A 10274-nucleotide genomic window follows, 5' to 3' on the forward strand; every position below is an offset into this window, starting at 1 on the left:
CCTAAAATAAGGCAAGGATAGTTGAAGGATCAAGCCATTAATCTCTCTCTTTCTCCATCTCTCTCTCTCTCCATCTCATTTATCTTCCAACCTTTCTTCTAATGGAACCTGCAGGGTTCTCGCCCATTTCACGACACCCCCATGATTCAGATTAGGGTAGAAGGAGGGTGCTTGGCCCATGGCCATGCCGACAGCTTCTGAACTGTATAAGGATCTGATTCCACCCTAGACAAGCATACGATATCTCAACCAATCCAGGGCTTCTGTTGCCTAGAGATTTAGGGACACACTGTGCGCTGCTGATCCAACCTCCTCTTTCATGATACTGCTCAGTAAGAAGGGATATTATTCAGACTGGTACAAAACGAGCTCCCATAGCAGTTCAAATGCATATTTTTAATGGGGCAGTGCAGTAAGTAATTAGGCACCTGCCAAGGTCAATACGTTTGCAAGGAACACCCCACCTCCTCCAGTGGTATTTTCTGCTCCTGCCACTGACTTTAGCTGCCTGTTTACTTGCTATGTTTGAACAAGAATGCATTGGCAAGGGTGGCAAATAAGAGCAATTCCATCAATCATAACACACACTCTCTCTCTCACTCACCCTCCCTCTCTCTCTCTCTCCCTCCTCTCCCTCCTTCCTTCTTTCTCTCTCTCTCCCACCCCCTTTTTTTCTTTTGGAAGTTGTGTGGGTCGGGCTGAAAAGAAAGGGCAAAGCAGTGGCAGCAGTGACAGTGACAAAATGAAGGGATGCCGCCCACTAAAAGCTCTCTACCTAGCAGCCTACTGGAATTTGGGGCCTAAGTGATAACAGCATCACTTTCTTAGATTCAGGAAACCTGTGGCATTCTAGCAATTGCTGAATTACAACCTGATAGTTCACTGTTAGCAACCCTTTCTGCCAATTGTAGAAACAGCATTGGGCCTCTCGTTGCCTCCTCTTGGGGGGTTTCAAAACAGAGAAGAGCTTCCTAATTAGTTGCCCCTTTGACTCACCTTTATTAAATCTCTGAATGAAATGAGCACAGCAGTTGCTCTTGAACCTGGCCACTGGAAATGGGTTCAAAACAATAAATATTTTCTGCACCAAGACCTTTCCCCCCAAAGCCAGCATCCTTCACTAAGGATTTCCGTACATGTTCATCAGCCACTTCCCATCTGTAGTCTTGCCTTTAATAAAAAAAAAAAAATCAGGCGTAAAGGAGAGGGAAGAATTCTGTGGAACACAACCCCATTTTCACGCAAAAAGCCTTTTCTCCAGTAGTGGGATTCAAGTAATTTAACAACCGGTTCTCTACGCTAATGCTTTCTTTCAACAACCAGTTTGAGAAACTGCACAGAAAATTAACAACCGATTCTCTCGAAGTGGTGCGAAATGGTTGAATCCCACCACTGCTTTTCTCCGAAGAAGCTATCAAGTTAGAATAAAACATTATTTCACAAATTGATGCTTTACCAGCTCCTTTAATCTTCAGGGAAAGGGTAAATTAAGTATCCTTATGTTGTCTCAAACTCAAGTTGAATCTCTCAGCAACGAATTCAGAAATAGTTAAATATACAGTCACCCAAATCATTGATATGAGATCAATACGTGTCCTCTTCTTTTAAGACGGCCCTCTATTTAAGAGGGTTGAAAGCCGACTGAGAGTAAGAGCCATGGTGGTAGAGTGCAGTATTGCAGACTAACTCTGCCCACAGCCAGGAGGTCAATCTGGATGGGGCCCAAGATTGATTCAGCCTTCTATCCAGGAGTGAAATGCTATTGGTTCACACCGGTTCGGGTGAACTGGTAGCGTGGTTTGGTGAACTGGTAGTGGCGGCAGTGCAAAGCTCCACCTACCCACCTGGACATTGTTACTTTCTGGAAGTAACCCATTTTTGACCCTCTGTGCATGCGCAGAGGGTCCAAAATCGCATGTGACGCCCGCACAAGTGGAGCGAGCGCGAGCGTGCAGAGCACACACTTCTGAACCGGTAGGGAAGGTAAGTAGATTTCACCCCTGCTTCCATCCTTCCAAGATCAGTAAAATGAGGACCCAGATTGTTGGGGACAATATGCTGACATTCTTTATAGAATAGAGTGCTGTAAAGCACTGTGTAGTGGTATACAAGTCTAAATGCTATTGCTAGTGCTGTTCAAACTGCAGCCTGGTCCAAATCTGATTTTAAAACCAATGCAATAGTCAATCAGCAGCTGCAACACAGAGTAGATAGAGGTCATATGGCTATGTTCTTTCCAATATGGAAAGATATAGTATATCCCTATTTAAATTGCAGCAATTATGTCCAGAAGTGCATGTATCCTGATGAATATTTTATGCATATTTCATGCAATTTCATGCTGTCCTTAGTTCTTTGTTTGATGAGGCATTTCCTCTTCCGCATAGGTGGCCTCCCTACAAAATTGCTCATTGTCAGCTAAATAGAAAAGCAAAGCAGAGCATTCCAATATGTTCTGAAGACCTTTTTGAAGGGTCTTCTCTAATACAGTAATAACCTCCAGGTCAAGGGGTCTCCAACCTTGGCAACTTGGAGTTGAAGTCTGCCAGGCTTAAAGTTGCCAAGGTTGGAGACCCCTGCTCCAGGTCATGACTGGCCATTTTATTGCATGCAGAGATCCAGAACAGCCAGCCCTGTAGTATCCTCCAACTTGGCATCCTCCAAATATGACAAGATTGAAATCCTCCCAATGGCCAGTGGTGGCCAAATGCCCAAGTTAATCCAGAGCACGTGACACTAGGAAACACGGGATTGATATCTCTGAAGCTTTGCATTCTAGGGGTTCGTGGGAGAGGCATAACATATAGCCTAGCCTTACACAATAAATAGAACAATTCCACAACAACTGAAATATATTTCCCTGCCAACGCCATCCATTTTAAGGATGAGGCTTCTACAAAAAAAATAAAAAAATAAAATAAAAGGGTTCTCCCAGAAACAATAAACAGCTGGGAGTTTCTGAAAGTGGGACAACTGGCAGTTTCAGGAGCCCAGGCAGTAGGACCAGAAGTCTCTGGAGGGAAAGAAGCTCATCGGGCTGCCAGCTCTTCCTGCAGCACTGCGAAGTCAGGTTGCAGGTATTTATTTATTTATATATTTATAAATAAATTGCCCATCTGACAAGAAAGGATTCTGGGTGTAGAATACAACCATCAAACAAAACAACAAATGCATAGAAATCCTGATTAAAAATATCAAGCCCTCATTATCAAAAAATGGAAACATACAAACCACGCGGTGCAGAAAAGAACAAATATACCAACTGCAATATTTATTTATTTATTTTTAAATCAAATTCATACGTTCGCCCCTCTCACAAGAATTGACTCTAGGCGGTGTACAACGATCAAAAGAAAATACCGAATGTATATAAAAACGGTCATTATAAAAAATATAAAACGATCCTTATGCGGAAGCGAGCCACTAGGAAACAAAATAATGCTGAAAGAATGCAGAGCTCGCTTTATCCAAGCTAGCATGGCGGATAATTTCTATTTGGGAAAATAGCAGAGATGCAGGGAGGAACCATCCAGAGCTCTTAATTCAGGTGCCTTCCTGTGTCTCATTCTAGCCTAGGAAGCCACCCCCCGCTTTGTCCTTCTGCATGGATAAGCAGGTTTTTGGTCTGGTGGGTGTATTTGCAAGTCTGGATTCCTGCCTGTGCCTTTCTCCCCAAAGAGCTGCCATGGAGGGCCTGGCCAGTTGCAGACTCCTGCTGATAGACCTGGAGACTAAAACATTGGAGGAACGGTTACAAGAATTAGATATGGGCCGTCTAGAAAAAAGAAGGACTAAGGGTGATATGATAGCAGTGTTCCAGTATTTGAGGGGCTGCCACAAAGAAGAGGGAAGAGGGGTCAACTTATTTTCCAAAACACCAGAAGGCAAAAAAGGAAACAGTGGATGGAAACTAATCAAGGAGAGAAGCACCTTAGAAATTTCCTGACAGTGAGAACAATCAACCAGTGGAATAACTTTCCTTCAGAAGTTGTGGGTGCTCCATCACAGGTTTGTAAGAAAAGACTAGGCAACCACTTGTCTCAAATTGTAGAGGATCTCCTGATTGAGCAAGGGGTTGGACTAGAAGACCTCCAAGATCCCTTCCAGCTCTGTTCTGTTTGATTGATATCCAGCATGCCCCTCCACTTCCATCGCCCCAGCTCAGCTTTATCTTGTCTCTAGGCTGGAACCTCAACCTTTTTTTTTTTTTTTTAAACGTATCTGTAAGATTTTGCCCCTCCTCTCCCCAATTGCTGAAAATAAAAATAATCTTCAAGGCTGGTGCTTTGCAGTACAGGAGCTTCTTACAGATTATTTGATACTGATTTAATATTTAAAAAGTTTTAAAACTCAAGTGGGACAGAAGACTGTGAATAAATCACAACAACAAAAACCAAGATGCAAGCATTTCTGTTTTTACCTTTGAGGTGTTATGAAAAAATGTTGTAAATTCCTCCAGTGGTTGATTGGGTGGGCTGCAAAAATTAAATCTATCTGTCTTGGTTTAGTGGAATAAAAAAAAAAGACTACCAAAAATTATATATTATCTGCTGAAACATAGATTTCTGGACACTTCCTCGGAAAAAAAGAAGAGAAAGAAGAAAAGAGTGGGAAAGGAAAGGAAAGGAAAGGAAAGGAAAGGAAAGGAAAGGAAGCATATAAAACAGAATCAGCAAGAAGGTATGCCTCATTCAGTTCAGAAGATGGAACACAACATTATTATGGGTTTATTCCCCTAATTTGGTTGTGCATTATTATAATATGACAATCCAACAATGTGGCAATGCTAAGAAATAAATCTGGGAAAGTTCTGTTTTGCTGTCATCCCAGACAGAATTCAGGACAACCTCCCCGCCCCTCACCCCATCACCACCACACCTACTGCTGCACAATGAGTCTGGTGTAAACCTCCACCTGCAGTAATAACTCATAACAAAAAAGATACTGCAGAATTACAGTAGACAGATATTACTTGTTACAATTTTGCCGAAATTTTGCCTCTTTTCAGCCAGGAGATTATTGCTGCTTTAACGTAAGAAACAGAAACATATAGAGCTACAAAAAATATTGGAAAGGACTCTGGAGATTATCTGGTCCAAATCCATAATCAATGTAGGATCAGCAATAGCGGATGAGAATATAACATTCTGAAGAGATTACTTTTGACCCCCGTTCTTAAATACTTGCAGCAAATAAATACATCTGTAATACAGTATATGTTTCCTTACAACGTAATTTTAATTGTCTCCAGTTTTAACTCAGAAAACCTATCAAATAGTGGAGCCAGAGTGCATGCTTATTAAAGTTTGGCATCTACTTTGGCAAATTCCTTACTCATCCTTCATTTGGGGAGCTCTATTTATTTGCCAGATATGTCTTGCAACACCCTTGCATTTCACACACAAACACACCCAAATAATTCTAATCTCTTTGTTGCATCCCAAAAAACCTCAGGAAAGATGGAATTGCCCGATATATGCCTCATCTCCTAGTAGTAGCTTCTGTCAGAAGGATGCATGAAAAGGATTCATAAAAGAAAAGGGGAACTCATCTAGAACAGTGTATGGGTGATTTTCCACTAATTTTGAAAGGCTGGGCCATCCTGTTGGTTAACCAGAAACCATTCCTTTGGTACTCTCTCTTCATCTTTCCTAGCATTGCACAGTAATTGCCAAGGACTAATAGCTTTTGCCAGAGAGGCTCTGCCTGATCTCTTGAAAAGATATTCAAAACTTCTGGTAAATGTCGAGCCACCGATTGTTCCATCCCTAAAGGAAAGTAAAACGTCCCCTCTCCTTTTAGACACATTCTAAGAAAGACAGATTCATGATTGCCACTTAGATTCTATGCCACTTGGATTCCACCAGTGTTATGTGGCCCTTAGGGTTTTTGTCTTTTCTTTTTGATGCTCCAGCATTTTCAAACAGTGATGATGATTCCTGAGTTGGTTCTGCTTTGTTCGTCAAGACCATTCACAGGCGTAATTATTAGAATTGGAGAACGTGTTGAAGCTACGGTGATGATGCCTGCAAAATATTAATGGGATAACCTTTCTCTCCCCCCCGCCCCCAACTAGCTTCAAATGATCACCCACAAATGCATTAAAAGGGGTATGGGATGAGGAACAGGAGGAGAATATAGTTTGTTACATTCATATTGTGAATCTAATTGTTATCATAGGCCAAATTTTTCATCTAATGCCTGAGTTCACACTTGTGAAGTTGCTTAACCATGATAGTTGTTTAAGCCATTACTGGCTGGATATGTACTCGTGAGCCATGATTTACTAGTCCATAGATTTTGGTGTTCTGCCCATAAATCTCATTAATTTTGGGGCCAACATGGCTATCTCAAAAATTTTGTAGCCTTTTTTTAAAATAATTGCACCTGCACTGGCATCCTGAGTCACATGACTGTGGCTGACAATGATGCTTCTCCTATTATGTTGGCGTTCTTGTTGACCAGCAGAATGTGTTGTCCTCATTGGTGGTAGGGAGAATGTTACAAATGTGCTAATTGGCTGTTGATTTTCCAATGAGATTATAGCCACTCCCCCATCATCCTCCATCACAAGCATTGAGAGTTTATGACTGATCAAAGGTGGCTTAGTCACATTAACAAACTGTACCATTTCCCCCCAAAAAAATGTGTATTGGAAAGCAGAATAAAGATTAGACACCATGTCTTTTTGTCAGCTTAAGCAGGAAAAACTGGTTGTTTTGATGTGTATACAAAGATCTAAGAAGTTTAGACCTGGTTACTATTGTTCAAGAACTTGGGGTTTACAAAGGTCCAGAGCATAACCAGCTTCAGTTGTAGAGCAAGGCTCTGGATTGCTGTCCAAGGACCCACCGAACTGAATGAGCAGGAGATTTCCAACGTCACCAGGTGGGCTGACTACATTTTGAAAGACATGGAGGTCATATAATATGGGTGCTTCCCATACTCATTGGGAGGAAGCATACATAGATAGAGGCATAGATTAGACCCAAATTAGCTAAGCCTCCCCCTCCCCCCACCAGCAATCTGGATGGGAACACCGAAAAATACTAAAAGTGCTCAACAAGAGTGCCTCTATTTACACTGTTGATACACTGGAGTGTACTCCATGGAGGGATTCTGGAACTGCCACTTATTTAACTTAAGTAACCCAGCAGCTTTCAGTTCCCAGTTTCCTCCATATACATGTTTAAGCTCCCCTCCGATTTTAAGACCTGTGTAGCTTTTCTCCAAAGCCTCTTCCTTGGCCTCAATGCCTGTCCCTTGCTTATTGGCAAAGCTGGGTATTGCACCTAGGCTTTAATGTTCCCTGCCATTTGACTCTCGTTGTCAAATCTGCTTATTGACCTAATACACTTTTCAGTCCATTCTCTTCCTCTTGTATTGTTTTGTTTTTGTCTCTCAGGAGCATCAGGCAACCAGTGAGTAGTACCAAGGACAGCGCCCAGCTGAGAGCTGTCCTTTCCTCCTCTTCCATCAGCTCATTATTCTCAGTAAAGTTGGCTCTTCCTTCCATAGGACAAGACCTGTGCTTAACTCATAGAATCATCTATTGCAATGTCCTTCCTGTTGAAGACTACTTCAGTTTCAATTGCAATAATACAAGAGCAAACAATAGATTTAAACTTAATTTTAACCGCTTCAATCTTGATTGCAGAAAATGTGACTTCTGCAACAGAGTTGCAGAACACTTGGAACACACTTCCTGACTCTGTGGTCTCTTCTCAAAATCCCCAAAGCTTTAACCAAAAACTGTCTATGATTGACCTCGCCCCATTCTTAAGAGGTCTGTAAGGGGCGTGGATAAGAGCACAAACGTGCCTACCATTCCTGTCCTATTGTTTCCTTTCATTATATCCAATTAATATAGTTATTACATACTTTTGCTCATATATATGCTTATATGATATGTAGTTATTTTATGTTGATGCTTGTGTATATTGTTGTGACAAAATAAAAAAAATAGTAACAGATCCATAGTGCATGCAGCAAGATTCTGTATTGTGTCATTGCTAATCTACAATCCTTCTTGACCATTCTCTACCCTCAGGCTGAAAAATCTGTGGCTTTCCAAATCTATCCCACCATCCCTCACCATACACTGTGTTGGTTGGGGCTGATAGGAGTCCTAAAAAGCTCCAAGTACTGAACCTCAGTTATAGCTTCTTGCACCAAAATATATCCTTGCTATATATTGAACAATTTATCTTTCACTGTGTCTGGCCAAGAGAAATGGAAAAGTTGGAAAAGGAGGAGTGACTTAAACCTCTCTTCCCCATATAGGTCATTATCCAGCCCTTGAGTGGTTCCAGAAGGTGCTGGGAAGGGCAATATAATCTCAAGGTCTGGCTTCTAATGGAACCATTAGCTGTTGTTAGATTGAGAGCAGATACTTGGTTGAAGGCCAGAGCAGCTTAATGCACTGGCTCTGGTGCCCAAAGAAGACAAGAGGGCATCCCGTCAGAGAGTAGAAGATCGAGAGTTAGGAAAGAGGGTAAGGAATTACATAGCGTTTCACCATTAAGGCTATCATAGGTGCAAACGTTGGATGTTCCCATCCAGATGGCAACAAAGGGTTAGCATTTTCTGTATCACTTTGCTGCCAGTTCCTGGTTGTTGGATTTTATTTTATTTTTTGCATCTCCAATATGGCAGCTTTATTCAAGTTCAGATCTATTTTCTTGCTGTAATGCATGAGGATTTATCTGAGTTTAATTGAAACTCAGCGGCCCCTCAACTTCACTGACTTAGCTTCACCAAGACTGCTACTTAAGCTTCAAGTAGGCAAGTCATTCAGAAGATGCCTGAGCTCTCACATCCATCTCTCCCATCATTTGTGGTGGAGCTCACACACTAAACCACAGATACCTGATGTTCAAAACATCTCAAATTAGGACCGTACCATAGTTACATCCATGGTCTCCCTTTTTTCAGATAGCATTTATTAATTGTTTTTGCAAAGTTCATCCTGGTCATGCTGGAATTCAGTCATGAGATATGCAAGATGCTTCAGTTCATTCCTCTCTAAACTCCTTGTTGCTGGACATTCTTACCTACTTCTTGTTTGAGAGTTACACAATAAGGGGTGCTTTGTGAAATGCACTGACTGCCTGACTTGTGCTATTCTCCACATTTGATGGGACCATGACTTCCAGCATTCCTGACTGCCAAACTGTGACGATGGGAGATGCAATCAAACACATCAGGAGCACATCTGGTTGGGGTAGTCACGCAGAGGAAGAAAGCCCTTGACCTCCTTCTAATGTCTAAGTTTCTCATTGTGCAATGCTGTAGCTGTCTGCTTGGGATCGGATAATGTTGACTTGTAACCTTCCTCTTCAAATTTAAAACTATGCACTGTTGAAGGTAAAAAGGTAAAGGTTCTCCTCGCACACATGTGCTAGTCATTCCTGGTGCTCATCTCCGTTTCAAAGCCGAAGAGTCAGCGCTGCCCGAAGACGTCTCCGTGGTCATGTGGCCGGCATGACTAAATACCAAAGGTGCACGGAATGCTTTTACCTTCCCAACCAAAGGTGGTCCCTATTTTTCTACTTGCATTTTTATTTGCTTTTGAACTGCTAGGTTGGCAGAAGCTGGGACAAGTAACGGGAGTTTACCCTGTTACGCAGCACTAGGAAAACAAACTGCCGACCTTTTGATCGACAAGCTCAGCGTCTTAGCCACTGAGACACCTATTTCTGTTGAAGAAGCCCCTGCAAATCAGAGGTGGGTTTCAGCAGGTTCTGTCCAGTTCTGGAGAACCGCTGGCAAAAATTCTGAGCAGTTCGGAGAACGGGTAGTAAAAATTCTGACTGGCCCCACCCCCATCTATTCTCTGCCTCCTAAGTCCCAGCTGATCAGGAGGAAATGGAGATTTTGCAGTAACCTTCCCCTGGATTGGGGTGGGAATGGAGATCTTACAGTATCCTTCCCCTGTCACGCCCACCAAGCCATGCCACGCCCACCAAACCATGCCCACAGAATTTTTGAAACCGACCACTGCTGCAAATTGCCCAACAGTGAAGAAAAGTGGTAAAAGCAACTCTCTTCGCATGCTCAGAAAAACATCATCATTATCATCGTCATCGTCATCGTCATCTTCATCGTCATCATCATCATCCAGGTGTTACAAAGAGATTCTGGAGTGAATGCCATGGTTTGGTTAATGGGTGTGTATTAAATGAACTGAGCCAGATTCAGCAAACAAGGTGGAATGGATTTCAGAAGCATTTTAGAGAGCTGAAGTGTGCTTGATTCAGCACTGGGCATGTTTC

Source organism: Ahaetulla prasina, chromosome 2 (genome assembly GCF_028640845.1).
Source record: "Ahaetulla prasina isolate Xishuangbanna chromosome 2, ASM2864084v1, whole genome shotgun sequence".
Classification (NCBI taxonomy): domain Eukaryota; kingdom Metazoa; phylum Chordata; class Lepidosauria; order Squamata; family Colubridae; genus Ahaetulla; species Ahaetulla prasina.